Genomic DNA, 20,182 nt, shown 5'->3' on the forward strand with positions numbered 1-20,182 from the left:
ACTTAGCTTCATCAGTGAATAGCACTAATGGGAGCAAATGAGGATTGTCATTAAAGCAGCCGTTTCAAGTCTTGTGGCCAGGTCGCCAATGTAAAGATTGTGAACACGCTGTGTGTGAAATGCGTTAGTCTTCCCCTTGCGATGTGCTACCATACACGTGTTCGTGGGACACCGACATGAGCTGAAATTCGCCGTCTGCTGGTAGTAGGATTACGCTCCACAATTCCAACAATCTGTTGCTGATCCTCTGCAGGTTGTTGACCCACGCCCTCAGAAGGAATGGCAACCTCGAAGAATACCTGTTTCGTGCAATGTGGTGAAAAATCTGATGAACACTCTACGGTCAGGAATTCGACGTGCCAGAAAGCGCCGTCGGTGTTCTTCGATAGCAGCAGCTGCACTACCATCGCAGACGCTTACACATGCATCGTATCTGCATAGTCTTCATTAGTTTAGATGTGTGGCATTTTAGCCAGCGCATTGGTAAACACAGTTAATCGATCCTTCTCTGTGATAGACTCTCAGTTCCTCACACTGCTTCACACGCAACAGACCGTGGACAACTGCACATTCAATGGGCTACTTTATAGGCAGAAACGAATCCCTAGCGAAGAGGTTGAAAGCAACGAGGTAGGCTAGGCCAAAACAAAACGTCAAAGAGGTTCGGCGGGTAAGACACGCCTCAGGCACCATTCGGAGTAGAACACATGCCCATTTGAAGCTGTTATCTTCACGTGTGCTTTCTTGTCACATCTCTGAATATTGCCCATTGCATCTGGGACATCCTGTATATGATGAGCCATATTGTTGATGCACACTGGCTGAGATACATATTGGCCAAACTGCCAGTCTTGGCCGGCCGCTGTGGCCGAGCGTTTCTAGGCACTTCAGTCCGGAACCGCGTGACTGCTCCGTCGAAGGTTCGAATGGTGCCTCGGGCATGGATGTGTGTGATGTCCTTAGGTTCATTAGGTTTAAGTAGTTCTAAGTTCTAGGGGACTGATGACCACAGATGTTAAGTCACATAGTGCTCAGAGCCATTTGAACCATTTGCCAGTCTTGTGAGTGGCAAAGCTCTTCGCGTTTCTAGCATATGTGCTGTATTAGAATGGACAGAATTTTAGTAAATTCTGATGACTGTGAGACGACAACGTTTGTGGGGACACGGCTTCTACCCAGAGTTTATACTACAACTACGCTGTACACTCTTATCTCTGATGTTCTACCGACGCTGTGATTCGAGGCGGGGCATTTTACTGTGTACCTAACTTAGTAAATTAGCCATTAGGGATGCATCTCATCGACAGGGTTGTGAAGAATGGACCTGGTATATGATGATGGTTGATCCATGTCTTCAGATAATCTGCACCGATGACTACAGTACAATTTGGATATCAACACAATTATCGAAAGTACACAGACTGAGAGAAACAACTCTGAATACTCATGGTACAGGTAATACTTCCCTGAGTAGTGGGTCTTCAAGAAGAGTATCTGAGGTTACTCTGGTAGCCTATTCATGAAGTGACGGAGCATAAGACACATTTCATGACTTTCACAGAAAATCAAGCGTGTCACGTGAATAGACCTGGGAGATCACTGTGTAGTGCCACGTAAAACGTAGCTGATAGTTCAGTGTACTGATACCATTTGAGACTTACGGCTACGAAAGCATTTTGCTGACTGTTGAGTTCTGCAGTTCAACACGCGGTGATTCTTATTGTAGTTACAAATTACAAAAAATTGTATCCTGATGGGATCAGTTAACAACTGCAAACTCGGATGTAACTGATGTAGTTTACTACCTGAAATAGGGTCAGAAGTACTCCTTGCTTGCACTCAAGGTTAATTAAACACAAGTACACTTTTCATGTTCATTCTGCTTCTTAGAAACTGATAAAATGAACTGATTGTAGTGCTGATGTTGCCTCCAGATGATATTTCAGTGCATGTAGTTCACGCTGATATATTATTGGTTGGGTAACTGCTGTTACTGCAACTACGCTTTTCCTGTTGTGTTGTGGTTGTTGTTTGGTTAATTAAAGCCACAGAATCTATTGTTAACTCTGTTGCAATGTCTGCTGACGTTCTCACAAATGCAACACGTTCAAGTCCTCACTGAACAGTCACTGCAGTTGGAAAACTATCCTTGTTGTCGTTTATTTATCTTAACAAATAGTAACCAATTTCAAACATGCTCTAGCCGACAGAGCTGCGTGTGCTCATAAACACTGGAGAATCAGACAGCTGTGCGAGTGTCGTTTGGGGCAGGTCAGCAGCAGACAACCGATTACGAACGTAAGAGGTTGCATAAACAATGAACAGTTGGCACTTGAGTACTTGAGAACTAGCATGCACTACGGTGCAAGTCTGCGCAGTGTCAAGGTGTTGGTTTTGTTTGGTGGGGATGGAACAGGCTCACATGTCTAGCGACTATCCCACAGTTCACAGAGATTTTGTGGCTCCATTCGGAATATATCGAGTGAACTGTTGAGTGCCGTTACTCAAGAAGAGGGCTGATGAAAAGAAACTTGTGCATCGTCAGAGCCATGAAACAGTGTACAAGAAGTAGAAGTGCAAGAGAATAAAACCGACCTTAACGATCCTGTTAATTTAGAAAGGCGTTGCAATGTGTTTCTCAAGTTCCTGTGCATTGGGTGAGTGGTTAAAGTGCATTGTCAAAGAGTGTTACTGGGTTAAAAGGGAAGCAGAGTCTTTTACGATATTAAATAAAAAGCGTTTCACGAAGAAGCTGCAAAGGAAACGATCGTTGTGATGAATTGGCTCAGAAGACAATCGTTTATTTCCACAAGGCCAAGAGACGGCTAGTACTGAGAACGTTGCCTTCAATTCTGAAACACATCATCAGTGTTTCGAGCAGCAGTTCGTCTCTACGACAGATCGCTAACGTTGTATGATTCAACAGGCGTAAAACGGCCATAAGTGGAAATTATTAACAAAAAATGAAAACATTCTCGGAACACTATTGCAATATTTACAAGCTAAACTACACACATATTTACTTACCTAACTTACATATGGACGTCACTTATATCCACACACCACATGCAAGAAACCATTGTTTTAAAATGGAAAGAACAAACGTTAGCTTGCAGCAGTTTCTAAGGGAAAGCAACCAATCATTTTGCACGCTAGAGGTGACGTCGGGTTTAGTGCTAAATGCACTGCTAATATTTAAGTGCAACGCAAAGTATTGTGGTTTTCGTACTACCGTAACTGTAAAATCTTTAACAAGCAGCTCTGTGGTAGTTATTAATGATGCTTCCGATTACATCATCGAAACCAATCCCCCACCAGTCTTACCTTTCCATAATGAGGAAATGATAACAACATTCCGCGAAGAGGCATTCAGTTCCAGGTGTCTATGCGTTGTGGTCTTCACTCTGAAGACTGCTTTGATGCATTTCTCCATGCTGCTCTATCCTGCAGAAGCCTCTTCATCTCTGAATATTTACTACAATCTACATCCTTCTGGATCTGATCACAGTATTCATCTCTTGGTCTCCCTCTACGGTTTTTATCCTACCACACTTGCTTGCAATACTACACTGGTTATCCCTTGATGTCTCAGAATGTGTCCTATCAACCAATCCCTTCTTCTAATAAGATTGTGCCACAAATTTCTTTTCACCCTAGATTTATTCATTACCTCCCCATTAGATACGTGATTTACTTACTTTAATTTTCACCATTATTCTGTAGCACCGCACTTCAAAAGCTTCTATTCTTATCTTGTCTAAGCTGTTTATCGTCCATATTTCACTTCCACACATGGCTACACTCCATAAAAATGCTTACAAAAAAGATTTTCTCGCACTTAAAACTATATTGGATTTTAATAAACTTCTTTTCTTTAGAAATGTTTTTCTTGCCATTTGCTGGTCACTATTTTATATCCTCTCTACTTTGGCCATCATCAGTTATTTTGCTGCCCTAATAGTGTAACTCATCTACTTTAGGTATCTCGGTTCCTAATATAGTTGCCCTAGCATCACATGATGTATTTCGACTGCTTTCCATTGTCTTTGATTTGCTTTTGTTGATATTCACCTTATATCCTCCTTTCGAAACACTGCCTATCCCGTGCTACTGCTCTTCCAAGTCCTTTACTGTCTCTGACAGAATTACAATGGCATCGGCAAACACCCAACTTATTATTTGTTTTCCCTGGACTTTAATTCCTACACCGAGGTTTTGTTTGGTTTCCTTTACTGCTTTAACAGTGTACAGCTGGAGTAACATCGGGATAGGATACGAGCTTGTCTCACTTATTCATCTCTTTCATGCTCCACGACTCATAGCTACAATCTGGTCTCTGTACAAGTTGTAAGTAGCCCTTCGCTCCCTGTATTTTACCTTCACTACCCACAGAGTTTCAAGGAGAATATTGCAGTCAACATATTCAAAAGCTTTCTCTTCTGCTACAGATTCTTTAAACGTAGACTTGCCTTCCCTTAATCTATCATCCACAGAAATCGTATGGTCAGTATTGTCTTGCACGTTTCTATATTTCTCTGGAATGCAAACTAATCTTCCCCGAGGATGGCGTCTATTAGTTTTTCCGTTCTTCTGTAATGATATCGTGTTAGTAATTTGCAGCCATGATATATTAAACTGATAGTTCGTTAATATTCTCATCCGTTAGCATCTGCTTTCTTTGGAATTATAATTATGTTCTTCTAGAAGTCTGAGGCTGTTTCGCCTGCCTCATTTGTCTTGCACACCAAATGGAATGTTATGGCCTGCACTCCCAAGGCTGTCACTAAGCCTGATGGAATGTCTTCTTCTCTTTTCTACTCTCTCTTTTCTCGTTAATTTTCCTGTTTCTTTGCCCTAGTGACATGAGCTTCTAAATCCGTACATTTGTCCTCTAGCCATACCTACTTAGCCATTTGCACTTCCTGCCAGACTCATATTTTGTACGTTTGTATGCTCTTTTGTCTGCTTCGTTTACGTTATTTTACATTTTTTACTTTCGTTAGTTAAATTCAGCATCTCCGATGTTATCCAATAATTGCTACTAGGCTTCCTCTTTTTACCTATTTGATCCTCTGCTGCCTTCACTATTTCATTTGTCAAAACAACCCGATCGTCTTCTTCTGTATTTCTTTCCCCTGTTCTTGTTAGTCGTTCCCTATCGCTTCGTCTGAAACTCTGAACAACCTCGGGTCCCTTTAATTTATCAACGTCCTGTCTCCTTAACTTTCTACCTTTTTCCAATTACTTCAGTTTTAGCCTACAGTTCCTAACCAATTACGTGGGGTCAGTCTCCACATCCGCCATTGGAAATATCTTACAGTTTACGGGTCCAAAGCCGATATGTACTAGTTTTGGGTACCATTACGCTGCTGCCTCGCTTCTGAGACATCGCTGGCATGGCCTTGCCATTATAAAACAAGTGAAGTCTTACCAACACATGTAACCTCCAGCATCCGGTCCCAGCCAGGCGAGTTCGAATATGACAAGCTGCTTTGCGTGTCTAGCAGTGTCCACTGCCTGCTGTCATGGACCTGGAGCTGTGGCTGTCTTCTTCAGCCACTCACTTCAGCTGTAGCTAAGAGACGAGCTAGCTGGTCGACCAGAGGCACGCAGTAGGATATGCACACGTCATCATGGCCCAGTTACTGTGGCGAAACTATTAGCTGCTATTACTCTGACAAGGGAGCAGTTACTATTATCGGACAAGTTAACAAGTTATTTCAAATGGTAATAGTTAACAGTCATACGTTTTGCGTTTATGATTCAAAATTCTGCCTATAGAAAGAAATAAGTACCGAAGAAAGAGAAGTATTGACTTAAGCAAGATAATTGTCGAATGACTAAATTTTCATTCTGCCCACATTTCGTAGCAGTAAAGATGCTAAAAAGAGACCTAGATAGGACATCAGCAGGCAACATTGGTGCTGGAAAATTTTATTCCTCTTCTTACATTAAAGAGGGGATACTTTGAAAGCATCAACCATCACCATCATCAAACCTTGCTCGTCACGTATACAGATTGTTAAAAGAAAGTATTCCCTGTTTTGAGAAGTGATAGTGTGGGCCAAAATAAGACAAAAATGCCCAGTAAACATGGACTCCGATTTCACACCTTAACAATTTTTCATCTGCGCTACTGTAAAACACATCTTTTTTTTATCTCTCAAAATAAGGAAATGAAAGGACTTGCAGTAGAACAGGTTTGTTTCATTATGGAGAAGATGAACTAGTGCTCATAGTTCATAAATATATGCATCCTTCAACGCTCTGTGTATGCGTACTTGAAGTGTGTCATTATAAATGATAATGGATTTAGGAACATTTACACGTCTCTATAAAATACCACTTGGTAAACTGACATCACGCGTGATCTTAAACATGTCAATGTGAATTTAATGAGTTCCATAGTGGATAATAAAGCTTCATCAAGCGTTATTACCCAGGACTCAGCTAGAGAATTAGATTTGAGCGTAGAAGTATCAGTTTGGTAAAGCTGCACATTTGTGTTAGTAAAGTACAAGCGGTAAATAGTTTCCATTGTACTTGAAATTTCGTTACTCTTCTAAAAAGAAGTTGAGTAGACACAGTGATTCAGTGTCAGCTTAGCTAGATTGTCCTGTCTACGATCACTAGTATTCTTGTTACATATAACGGGAACTTCACTACACACCAATCTGCCTTTTGTTGCTAATGTTGGAAACAACAACAGGCTCTAGGAAGACAGATTAACAGCACGGATGGCAACCAATTTCTTTGCATGGTGGACCATTAGTTAAGACCTGTCAGATGCTGTAACGCAAGAATTATAGCAACTGTAGCAGCATTTCAAATATAGTGAAATCTAGTAAAGAAAAAGTCCTTCATTGTTCACTTTTGAGTCATATATTTTACCAGGACGTTTTGGGTTAAAAAAAATTGAAACTAAACACCCAATGATTTAAATAACCTGGTGGATGATAAAAATAAAATATTTTCCTCTCCATGACTTCTTCAGATACAAAATAATTTCGCATTCAGAATCCTGTAATAACATTTTTCATTCATTGCATAAAATTGTTTTCCACTTTGAATAGCCTATTGTATTCAGTACCACAACAGATAAAATCCAAAACTGAGTACGTAGCAAACCAGCTGCGATGTACACCATCACGCAAAACATCATGCCAAAATATTTTTAGAGTTGAAAGAAGTCCAGTTTAAACGAAACACGGAAACCTATCGATCTGTTAGCTGATACAATCGCACTCTGTTGTATCAAATTAACTGATGAGCAAGCACACTCCTTCCAGATGTTCGATATTCAGGTCGTCGTGCAGCGGCGTTTTACCACTTCACAACGAACGTAAGACTTTCAAAAGCATCTTCTCCTTTCACGTGTAACATAATTCCGTACATTTGGCGTCTAATATTAATACGAAATACTGTGCGAAAAGCAGTGGATGAAAGGGCCGTGCTTTTACGACGAATTGGAAGGAAACGTGTTATTCCTGACCACTAACACTAGTTAGAACAACTAATATGGTAATCAGCTACAGTTACCAAACGAAAGTTAGTTCATGTTTAGAGTAGACAATTGTTCCATTAACAGTGGAGAAAGCTACAAAACAACTGGCGCAATAGACAGTACACGAAACAGTGTTGTAATCTACCGTCATTTCTTTTTACGTTTTCTTTCTCTCTGTCACGTCTGTTGCTATTTCAACAGTAGTTTCATATGAACGAATATCGTAACTATAAAATTTACCCTGAGCTGTCGTCTTAAAAAGCAGATGGCATCTCGGCACAGTCCGATGCCAATACAGTCATCCAAGAACTTTTCATATACCATTTTTGCAGCTTTCTTTGTACTCCACAGTCGGTCGTTGTGTTCGCAGGTCGTCGTCTTCTACCAAAATACATCTTATCCAGGAGTATGTGACGTGATACATCGTGGACGCTGCACGTAAAGCTTATTTGTCTCTTCTTGGTACTCCACTATTCAGTGTGTAATATTAACCGTGTAAATTCCTGTGAAAACTGTTCATACAATTTATGTTGCGTCACTAATTTGTTTAACAATTTCAGTTCATATACTTTTGGCAATTTTCTTTAGGTTTACACCATGTATTTTACGCATCCTCTTTACAGTGATTTGCTGATGCTGCAAGCTGTTGGTGATAATCTTACGTCCATTCATTCTACATCTACATTTATACTACGCAAACCACCCAACGGTGTGTGGCGGAGGGCACTCTATGTGCCACTGTCATTACCTCCGTTTCCTGTTCCAGTCGCGTGTGGTTCGCGGGAAGAACGACTGCCGGAAAGCCTCCGTGCGCGCTCGAATCTCTCTACTTTTACATTCGTGATCTCCTCGGGAGGCATAAGTAGGGGGAAGCAATATATTCGATACCTCATCCAGAAACGCATCCTCTCGAAACTTGGACAGCAAGGTATACCGCGTTGCACAGCGCCTCTCATGCAGAGTCTGCCACTTGAGTTTGCTAAACATCTCCGTAACGCTATCACGCTTACCAAATAACCCTGTGACGAAACGCGCCGCTCTTCTTTGGATCTTCTCTATCTCCTCCGTCAACCCGACCTGGTACGGATCCCACACTGATGAGCAATACTCAAGTATAGGTCGAACGAGTGTTTTGTAAGCCATCTCCTTTGTTGATGGACTGCCGGCCGCGGTGGTCTAGCGGTTCTAGGCGCTCAGTCTGGAATCGCGCGACTGCTACGGTCGCAGGTTCGAATCCTGCCTCGGGCATGGATGTGTGTGATGTCCTTAGGTTAGTTAGGTTTAAGTAGTTCTAAGTTCTAGGGGACTGATGACCACAGATGTTAAGTCCCATAGTGCTCAGAGCCTTTTAAACCATTTTTTTTTTTTGTTGTTGTTGATGGACTACATTTTGTAAGGACTCTCCCAATGAATCTCAACCCGGTACCCGCCTTACCAACAATTAATTTTCTGTGATCATTTCACTTCAAATCGTTCCGCCCGCACACTCCCAGATATTTTACAGAACTAACTGCTACCAGTGTTTTTATTCCACTATCATATAATCATACAATAAAGGATCCTTGCGTTCATTACATCGATATCACCTAGTGATATAATTCGAACAATTTAGGTTGGATCACAGATACAGACACGACACTCCCGGCTGCTTCAGTTACATGCAAGTGTTGGTCCATCACTGTGGAAGGCGTGCAACACATGTAGCAGCCACGACTAGATGTTTTGAATGGGTGAGAGTTCCACAGACCGTGGCGGCTAGGGCCACAGTCGAACACTTTGTGCATTCACGAAGGTCTGGTCAGCACGGCTAATCTAGCCTGATCTTGTCGAAAGATGTCACGGAAAACTCGAGCAGTTCAGCCACCGGCCTTAGCACATCAGGAATACTACGCACCTCAGACTTTCGCATCGGGTACTGGACGCATATGATGAGACCAATATTATAAAGCAGGCTCCATTCTCCTCGTAGCCTCCATGAATGTGAACATTACGATACTGTAAACTGAACTAGAATCCCTTTAAAATTTTGGAGGCGAATTGAATGTTCAAACAAATTTCGGACTTGCAGCCGGTCGTTGATTAATTCGACTGGGCGCCTGCCATTCAGGTGAACCATCGAAGAAGGGGAAGAATTGCACCATTCTGCCCTATATAGTGCACTGCGAGTATTTCGCGCCTACCCAAAGGTTTTTGTTGACAGACGGAGCACACTTCCTGGCGGCAGCGCCCTCGCTGGTGGAACCGTGGAACTCAGCTGTCCTCTATGTTACCGATCGTACTCTGTCGTCTTGGATTGGAACAAGTCGTGGCAATGGTGGGGTTCTTCACACTGTCGAACTGACTGCCGCTATCACAGTTCATCAGATTTTCCGCCGTGCGTATTTCATAAAATGGTTGAAATGGCTCTGAGCACTATGGGACTTAACTGCTGAGATCATCAGTCCCCTAGAACTTAGAACTACTAACCGAAGGACATCACACACATCCATGCCCGAGGCAGGATTCGAACCTGCGACCGTAGCGGTCGCGAGGTTCCAGACTGTAGCGCCTAGAACCGCTCGGCCACTCCTGCTGGCCTGCGTATTTCCATGGATTCTTTAACAACGGAGTTACAAGCACATGTAGGTCAAAATCAAAGTTCTATCATATTCCATTGGCTGTCCATTGGAGATACAGCGTTCGGCAATAGCGGACGTCACTGCCTTTTTTCGGTATGCCCTATCTCCAACTTATTTTATGTTCAGCCATATCTTGAACAGATTGCAGGCGTCACCAGGGATAGCCCCCTGTCTCACTTGGTGGCCAACCATTTTATGGAGGATTTCGAGAAGAGAGCGCTTGAATCAGCTGCCCTTAAACTAACTACACTTTGGAGGTATGTAGATTATACTTTCATACCGTGGCCCCATGGAGAAGATAAATTGACGAGGTTTATTCACCATCTGAGCTACGTTCATAAGAACATTCGGTACGCCATGAAAATAGCGAGAGGCGGTTGTCTGCCTTTCTTGGGTGTCTTGGTTAGAAGAAAGAATGATGGTTCTCTGGGGCATTCAGATGATCCTATGTCCAATCATACAGATTTGTATTTGCAGGCGTCAAGTTGTCATAGCCCGTCGAGAACTATGAGAGTGCTTAAAACACAGAGCTCACACTGTCTCAGATCTAGATAGTTTACCCAATCAGCTCGCCCATCTAAAGACAGTGTTTAGAAAGCACAGAAATTCCACTCGGCAGATTGACAGCACACTGTCTGTTAAAACCAAGAATCAGGAAGTGAATTTAGAGGAGAACACATCTTTAGCTTTTGCTTTCCTTTTTTGGGCAACATTTCGTTTAAAATAGCAAGAATCCTCAGTATCTTTCAAGTGAAAGAGATTTTCCGTGCACCATCTAAGACGCAATCCCTTTGAAATCAGTGAAGGACGACTTGTTACTGTGGATGGCCAGGATTAACAAAATACTTTTTCAGTGCGGTGTGGCTTACGCAGGAGAGACCTCGCGCACCATGAAAGAACGCTGCACTCAACATCAACGATGCACTCTCCTTTTGCAACTAAGCAAGAGCGCTATTGCCGAACGCTGTATTTCGATTGGACAGTCATGAAATTTGATAGAACTGTGATTCTGACCACAGGAACATCTTTTTGAGACTCCATTATATAAGAATCTTGTGAAGTAAGCCTGACGGAAAATCTGATGAACGGTGACAGCGGCTAGCAGTTGAACAGTGCGTGGAAATCCCATAATCTCCACGATTTGTTGTAATCGAGGACGACAGAGTGCGCCAACGGCCGCGGCGAATGGTAGCACAGAGGACATCTGACTTCCACGGCTCCACAACCTGGAAGTGTGCTCCGTCCGTCTTAATGAATTTTGACACATTCGCGGAATGCTCGCTGTTGTATTCAGTCTTCGATAGGTTGCTTGAAGATGACTGGCAGGTGCAAGTCGAAATATCTTCAATGAATCAATCGACGACCGGTTGCTGGCCCGAATTTTTTTTTTTTTTTTTTTTGAACAAACGTTGTGATTTCTCATCTGTATCCAGTGCTATAATTAGATGCACGACTGACAATGCAGCTGCCTTTGCTCCCTGCCAAGAGTGTCGCCCCCATCATGCTCATCTTGTGAATGACTTCCTTCAGGATACCGCCTTGAACTTGTGGATACTATGTCACGACGAATACGGGCATGCATCAGTGCAAGAGGACATGCTACTGGGTATTATAGGTACCGGTGTGTACAGAAATCTGGACCACCACCTCTGAAGACCTCGCTGTGTGGTGGTACAACATGCAATGTGTGGGTTTCATGAGCAATATAAGCAACGGAAATGATATTTATGTTGATCTCTATTTCAATTTTCTGTACAGATTCCGGAACAATCGCAAACGAGGTGATGGAATATCTTTTTTGATGTGTGTATTTACACAAGAGTAGAATTTTTGGTAAGTGAAATTAAACCAGTCAGAAGGCTACGAGTCAGAAAAAAAATAAGTGCATGACATTTGTGTGGCACTGAGCAAGTAGAGACCGGTGTGTACCATCTTCATGGCCACGTGCAAGGCTCACTCAGTTGACATGTGTAGAGAGAAAGAAATCAAGTTACCGCTAAAGGGCGGATCAACGTCAGGCAGCTTAGCTCAGAGTGGAAAATATTCCCTCGTTAAGTAATGAGGAAGTACATGAAGGCAGCTGGGTTGCAGTCCCGATTCGAGGAGCCTCGCAGCAGCCGCCATGCCAGAACAAACGATACTTTACCGGCTATGCCGGCTATTGGTTCACCAGTTGGTGACGTGCTGCAATGACAGAATCGAGTCTCGCATTCTTTAATCTTTCTCAAACTATTTTAGATAAACTATTCACCACAGAATTTGATTTCTCATTATTTATAGCTCTATATTCACTTGCAAGTGATATGAAAAGTTTGCAATGAAAAATATTGGTGCATTATACACCATATGTTGCTGTATATATGAATTGAATTTTTCTTTAGCTAGAGGAAGTCTTTATCTATCTCCAATCTTGAACATGGATTTTATGTTACACATTGACTTTGGACCTTACAGAACTTACAGTTAAATATTAATATCATATCTAATATCACTTAAAACCCATAAGACATCTAAACGAGATTTCACCTAATTATAGCCTAAAAAGTGGATTTTTTTCATATAGTTAACATACAGAACTTTCTTATGTATTTCAGCATAGCCGAAGCTACAGCTTTTATTAAATTGTTTCCAATTTGGTACCGTAGTTTTTGAAAATTCGTTGATAGCTAGTGAAAAGACAGCTTCCTAGTATGAAAATAGACATGAAATTTCCTGTCTTACATCATTGAAAACCGACACAATGAATTTTTCATAACGTATTGACCTTTCTGAAAGCCTGTTGCTTGATTGATAAGAGACTGTTTCAAGATTCTGTAACAATATTACTGGGAGGACAATGTCTACACTTTATACTGTGTTTTGGCAAATGCAACAAAATTAAACTTGTCAACACTTTACTCACAACTGACAATACTTTTTTCAAATAAAAATTAGTAAATATTTAGAGAAAAATAAATCGACAATTCAATTTCAGTTTTGGCAGGATCCTGTAACCCATCATGTTTTTAATACTGAATGACTGGGAAGAAACCTTACCGAAGTATTTTCTCCCTGTTGTTTCTATCCACATCCAGACTGAAGTCATGAATTTCTTCACCACAACTGTCTTGAAATGTGTTATTGGTAGATCACACATATTTATAAGCTAATTTACCCTTAAGGAGTAATCTCAAGGGATTCATAAAGTAATGACTATCATGCTTTTGTAATCTTGCTATCCACAGGCAAACAGGAATCAAATTGGTTTTCTTTAATAGAACAATTCTTCGTGTTTGAAATAGAGTAGAATTAAGCCAATAAATTTCGTAACTATAAGATGTTAACACACTGACGGCTTGCAGAACCTTGACAACTATTCGTCAAAGTTAACAGGGGTTTACATTTCAATTTTACCAGTATTTGGTATTATCTCACACATTGTATGTTAAGAAAGAGGAAAAATCGAATCATTTGGAACATTAGGTACAATTTACGCCATATTATCAGTAAGATTAATAGAATTTATTGTATGAGCACTGATTAATTAAAAGGTACGAGTAGTTAGAAGATTCACTTACTTACACTGTAAAGTGATAGGAAAGGAAAGGCAGCATGTTATTTGCTGCACTTTTACATACATCAAAGATAACTGAAGCGTAGAAGCAAACTCATTTCGTAAGTTTCAGTGCCCAATGGTTATAGTTCAAGAAATACTGGGTAACAATATTAGCATGAGAATTGGCGATTTATTTTCATTTGACTTGCTGAACTTTTTTGCTTCAGAAGTGTGATGAGTGACGAATTTTGAGTAACATACACAATACATTTACCTAGACGCCACGCTAAATTTTGCTTCTTTTGCCAAAACAAACAGAAACTCAGCACAGAGATGACTCTCAAAAGAAACACATGAACCCACCGCTGTGGCAGAAGCATCCTAGCAGTGCTGGAAATGCGCAATTAGATTATTGTTCAAACGGTAGGGGTGTGAATAATAACGACTGCATAACCATGTTCTTGCGATTTTAACGGAACAAATTGTAATATATATATATATATATATATATATATATATATATATATATATATATATATATATATATACCCTCACTATGTAGTTTGATAATAAACTGTTTTTCTCTTTACTTGTGATTATTTAGTTTTGTTTTCAATTTCGGTTTTGGTTCAGCAAATGAATCATAATTTAAATTGACATATACACTGAAGAGCCAGAGAAACTGGCACACCTGCCTAACATAGTGTAGGCCACCCGCAAGCACGCGCAAGTGTCACAGTGCGACGTGGCATGGACTCGACCAATGTCTGAAGTAGTGCTGGAGGGAACTGACACTATGATTCCTGCAGGGCTGTCCATAAATCAGTAACAGTACGAGAGGGCGGAGATCTCTTCTGAACAGCACGTTGCATGGCATCCCAGATACGCTCAACAATGTTGTTTTCTGGGGAGTTTGGTGGCCAGCGGAATTGTTTAAACTCAGAACAGTACTCCCAGCCACTCTGTAGCAATTCTTAACGTGTGGGGTGTCGCATTGTTCTGTTGGAATTGCCCAAGTCCGTCGGAATGCACAATAGACATGAATGGATGCAGGTGATCAGACAGGACGCTTACGTACGTGCCACCTGTCAGAGTTACATCTAGACGCATCAGGGGTCCCATATCACTCCAACCGCACACGCCCCGCACTAGTGCAGAGCCTCCACCGCTTGAACAGTCCCCTGCTGAACAGCAGGGTCCATGGATTCATGAGGTTGTCTCCATACACGTGTACGTCCATCCGCTCGATATAATTTGAAACGAGACTCGTCCGACCAGGCAACATGTTTCCATTCATCAACAATCCAATGTTGGTGTTGAGCCCAGGTTCAGGCTCAGGCCCAGGCGAGGCGTAAAGCATTGTGTCGTGCAGTCATCAAAGGAACACGATTGGGCCTTCTACTCCGAAAGCCCATATCGATGATGTTTCGTTAAAAGCTTCGCGCACTGACACTTGTTGATGCTCCAGCATTGAAATCTGCAGAAAGGTGGCACTTTGGTCACGTTGAACGTTTCCCTTCAGTCGTTGTTGCTCCCGTTCTTGCAGTATATTTTTCTGGGCGCAGCAGTGTCGGAGATTCGATGTATTACCGGATTCCTGGCGTTCATGGTACACTCGTGAAATGGTCGTACGCAATCTCCACTTCATTGCTACCTCCGTGAAGCTGTGTCCCATGGCTCGTGCGCAGACTATATCACTTTCAAACTCACTTAAATCTTGGTAACCTGCCATTGTAGCAGCGGTAAGCGAGCTAACAACTGCGTCAGACACTTCTTGTCTTATATACGGGTTGCCGACCGGAGCGCCGTCTTCTGCCTGTTCACATATCTCTATATTTCAATACGCATGCCTGTGCCGGTTTCTTTGTCGCTTCAGTGTAGATAAATGTACCATATACGTTACTCAAACTCGTCACTGATGACACTTCTGAATTGAGATGTTTAACAATCGACAATTGGAACTGAATATTACCAAAGGATTTGATACCCACCCTTCAGTTATCTTCGACGTAGGGAAAAGTACAGAAAATATTTTACAATTTTTCCTTCCCTATTCATGCACAGAAAAAGCGAGGGAATCCTCTTACAACAGATATCTTTCAGTTCGTCAATGATACTGACTTCGACGAATAGCTGACAAGGTTCTACAGGTCGTCAATGTGTTCACAGCTTCATAGTTACGATAGAGTTTTATTGGGACCATTCAATAATGCTGCAAAAACGCAGCACTGTTCCCGTAGAAAATATAAATTTCATACCTGTTCAGACGTCGCTGTCAAGGTTACGAAAACATGGTAGTCATTACTGTATAAACCACTTGAAGCTACTCATTAAGGTTAAAATAACTTGTAAATATATATAATCTATCTTTACTACATTAAATAATAGTATGATGAAGTTTACCACTTCACTCTGAACTGGGATAGGAGTAAAAATATGGTATAGGATTTGCTACGAATTATTTTCATATTTCACAGATGAAGGAGAGGAAGATAATCCTTTGGTAAGTTTCCTTTCTAGTCGTTCCACTATTAAAGATACGATAGGCTACAGGATTCCGCAAAAACTGCAACAGAATTGGCGATCAATTTTTGTCTGAACTGTTTATCATTCTCATTTGAAGGAGTATCAGCAGTTAAGAGTAATGACTATACTTCTGATGTCTGAAAAAACTCCAAACCGCCAAGCTCGCTAGTAAATTATTTATTCAGAGTGTGGTACCTCCACTGGGGACCACTTTCACTGAATCATTCCACCAGCAGCCTAGCAAAAAGCCTGCATGACCCCATGTGGTGAGCACTTGAGATCCGGACACTGGAGTCATTCTGCAGTCACACAGGGGATAGCCTGGACGATACTGTCATCTCGCTAAAGCTTGGTTGGTTCGTTGAATGGTGAACGGGACCAAACTACTAGGTCGCAAGCCGCCCTTTACTCAATTAGCGGGTCTACATGACTGTAGATCAGAGACAGCCTGCCACACAAAACACAGAGGAAGAAAAGCCCATGGTCTACTGAATGTCAACGAAGACTCGATAAGGGACGAAAAAGAAGAAAGGGGAGCTATAAGAAGAAATGCGTTGGAGATGTCCTGTTTATGAAGCAGCCTGAAGTCTCTAAAAGCAGAATGCAACGATGGAAAATTTGTCCCCAATCCCTCAACACTTACCAGAGGTACCCCACACAGAAACTGTCTAGGAAAGACTGTCAGCACAGATAGGGCAAGAGAAGTACAGATATAAGTTGAACGAGTCAAAAAGTCCATGTGAGAGGGTGGGAGGAAGAGAAGAAGAACAATTAGGGTGAGGGCTGGGGTGGGCCAAAAAGTCCAGACTCCTCAGCACAGTTTGTACAGAGGAGGCAACAATGTGTTCGGCCAATTTCTGAATGGGCTGATAAGATTAAGTGGCCTCCCCTTAGATAGAGTAGTAAAAGCAGCCTTCAGGAATAAAATTCAACACTAAGTCAGCAACTGAAGCATCATCTCCTAATATCTGTGGTAGCGAGTCAACGAGATTAAGTGTCCTCTACAGTGTAGCTAGGTTGGGACAATCCAGCAAAATGTGGACGACCATCCCTGGTATCCACAAGGGCGGGGTTCACGTCGATGGAAACAAAGTCTCCTGGAGGATAGTCCAGAAGCCAAGGTAAGTGTTTAAAAGATGTTGTAGTTCACACAGGTGGTGGAAGAACCACTACAGTTCTAAGGAAAATAATGTTGTCGATATATTGTGAGGCCATGTAGGTATCAAGTTACGCAAAAAGGTCATAGAATCACCTGCTGCCACTAGTAGAGGGGTGATGGCATAAAATACATGGGTTTCAGTTTCCATTGTTTGGTACAAACCAGGGTCTTAGGGGTCACCAGAATCCCCTCCTCAGACAAAGTAGTGGAACTGGTGGTATCTGGTGGTGTGGGGGCCACTGTAATATCTTCCTTCTTGGAGGACGTCTTCGTGTCTTTCCACTCCTTAGAGAATTTCGACGGTGGCAAAGGCTTCTCTGACTCATTTTCAGGTAAAGATGATGGTCATGAAGTCCTTGGATCCTTCAGCCACTGGCTACCCTTCAGTTGTAGACCATTGGGAACCTTGAGAGGAGGTGTCCAGAGGGACCCATTCCTGGCAAGTGAAGCCAGAGGAAGATAACTCATCTCCAGCTGGGACGTGAGGATCAATGTTCCTCCCCCCTTCCACCAAGCATCAAGGCAGGGGGGGGGGGGGAGAGAAGTCATGCTTAAGTAGCCCTGATTGTTCATCAGTTCACTGTAGGAAATGTAATGGGCAGGAGTATGGTAACCAAAGGGGGCGAGGTAGTCATAGCCATAGCATATGACGTTGTTATATATTCAGGGTGTACTCTCTCGTACATCTTCTTGGCCTCTTGGTAAGTGAGACTGTCCAGAGCCTCGTATTCTTATTTCTTCTTCTCTCTCTCTGAAAAGCGGTGCAACCTAGTGAGCAGGGAGAATGGTGCTGTCCACAGTGAACACAGATTGGGGGGGGGGGCGGCAGCCCAAGCAGCATCTCATCTGCGTGCAGTGCTCGTCCAGAGTCTCTGCAGATGGGATAGGCATTGCAACATTAGTATACATGACAAAATTTCAAACACTTGAAGCATCGCATAGTGGGTGGAAGACACAATTTCACATCACATCAGAATACAACCACTTTGACCTTTTCAGGTCGTGAATCTCCCTCAAAAGCCCCATATGCACATGATGGACCAAGTGTAAACCCTGTTGACCTACTGTAGATCACCATGTCCAGATTTAATCCCAAGTTCTGTTTCACAAAGAGTACTCCACAGCATTGGCCCCTTCCCTAGCTTGAATTTATAGTGGGTCTCTTGCTCACCACAAAGTCCCAAGCAGCTGGAATGAAGTGCAGGTCACTCTAGTGTATAAGAAAGGTAAAAGAAAGCGTTCGCAAAATTACAGACCAGTGTCCCTAACTTCTGTTTGCTACAGGATCCTTGAACACATTTACACAAAATTCAATAATATATGAATGATTAATCTACAGAATTCACCACTGGCAAGTTATAAATTTTTCATGATGTCTATGACATCGTTCTGCACAAGGTTATTTTGAAAGTCTATATCTCACATTTTGTATTGAAGTAGTATTGGTGATCTACACGTGATTTTGTAGCATACAGGAAGTGGGTTAGAATGTTCTATACCACAAAAGACCTACATTTCTGAAGCACAGTCACGTATGGCAGCAGTAATTTGCACCATGAAAATAGGTAGAAGAGTTTCCTTGTCTCCAACAACCTAACTTCCTTTATCTCGTTGCAGTTATGTCGTTTTTGTGGGAAGTTATACGGACGCAGACTCAGTGAGACTAAGCACAGTTCTCAGCTAACAACCCGACACATCCACAAACAGTAAAATGTCGTAGTATTTCCTTGAAGCAGCCTGTAGATTGATTAATAACTCCAAACCCATCTTTTAGTATTGAACATTTCCTTATAAAAGTCAATCGCTGCTTTTATCGGTGAAGTATACCCACATCTGACAGAACATTTCAGTGTATAATCAATAGACATATTAAACTTCCTGGCAGATTAAAACTGTGTGCCCGACCGAGTCCCGAACTCGGGACCTTTGCCTTTTGCGGGCAAGTGCTCTACCAACTGAGCTACCGAATCACGACTCACGCCCGGTACTCACAGCTTTACTTCTGCCAGTACCTCGTCTCCTACCTTCCAAACTTTACAATACTTTCAATAGACATATTTGTTCTGCGTGGCAAGTCTCAATCATTTGTGGTGAATGGTTAGTCAGTTACTATTTGTTCCATTTACAACAAACAAGTACCTATATTAAGACAGGTGTAATAAGATTTTACATCGCTGAATATAATGCACATGTAGTGTAATGGTAAAAACAGATTTCTATGTTTATAAATAAAGAAAAAAATTGCATCATGGATTTACAATAAGGGATTACAGAAACATCAGACAGGTAAATCATGTGAGAGTGTGTACAGTAATAGGCAAGATATTATAATATCTGTACAGAATGACCCTACACATCATTCTCAATCTACTCAAGTAAGTATGATTCTGTGGACAACTGTTAAATACACAACAGTATAGAGAATAAAGTAGAAAGAGATACATCAGGTTAGTTATTACACAAAAGAAGTAAACACATAATGTTAGTGCTCACCCACACAGGTAAAGAGAACACAAATATATAATTAGGAGAAAAATGGTTTAGGAGGTATCAAAGATTCACATCAAAGTATATTTTATGCAGTCAGTCAAACATCAGTCTATGATTATGCCTAATATGGGCAGTAATTAGCGTGCTATCTAGCTATATTTTATACTTTAGTTTGAGCACCTTTTAATTCTTTTGCCAATACTTTCGTCAAACTTTCTATAAATACCACTGTTTACAGTGCTCATTGTTTCTTTCTGCCATACGTTTCATATATTCTCATAATTTCATATTATTTAGGTCCATTGCCTACCTAACCATTTGACATCTTTGCTCCAGCAACCCATTTCTCA

This window comes from Schistocerca serialis, chromosome 5, assembly GCF_023864345.2.
Source record: "Schistocerca serialis cubense isolate TAMUIC-IGC-003099 chromosome 5, iqSchSeri2.2, whole genome shotgun sequence".
Classification (NCBI taxonomy): Eukaryota; Metazoa; Arthropoda; class Insecta; order Orthoptera; family Acrididae; genus Schistocerca; species Schistocerca serialis.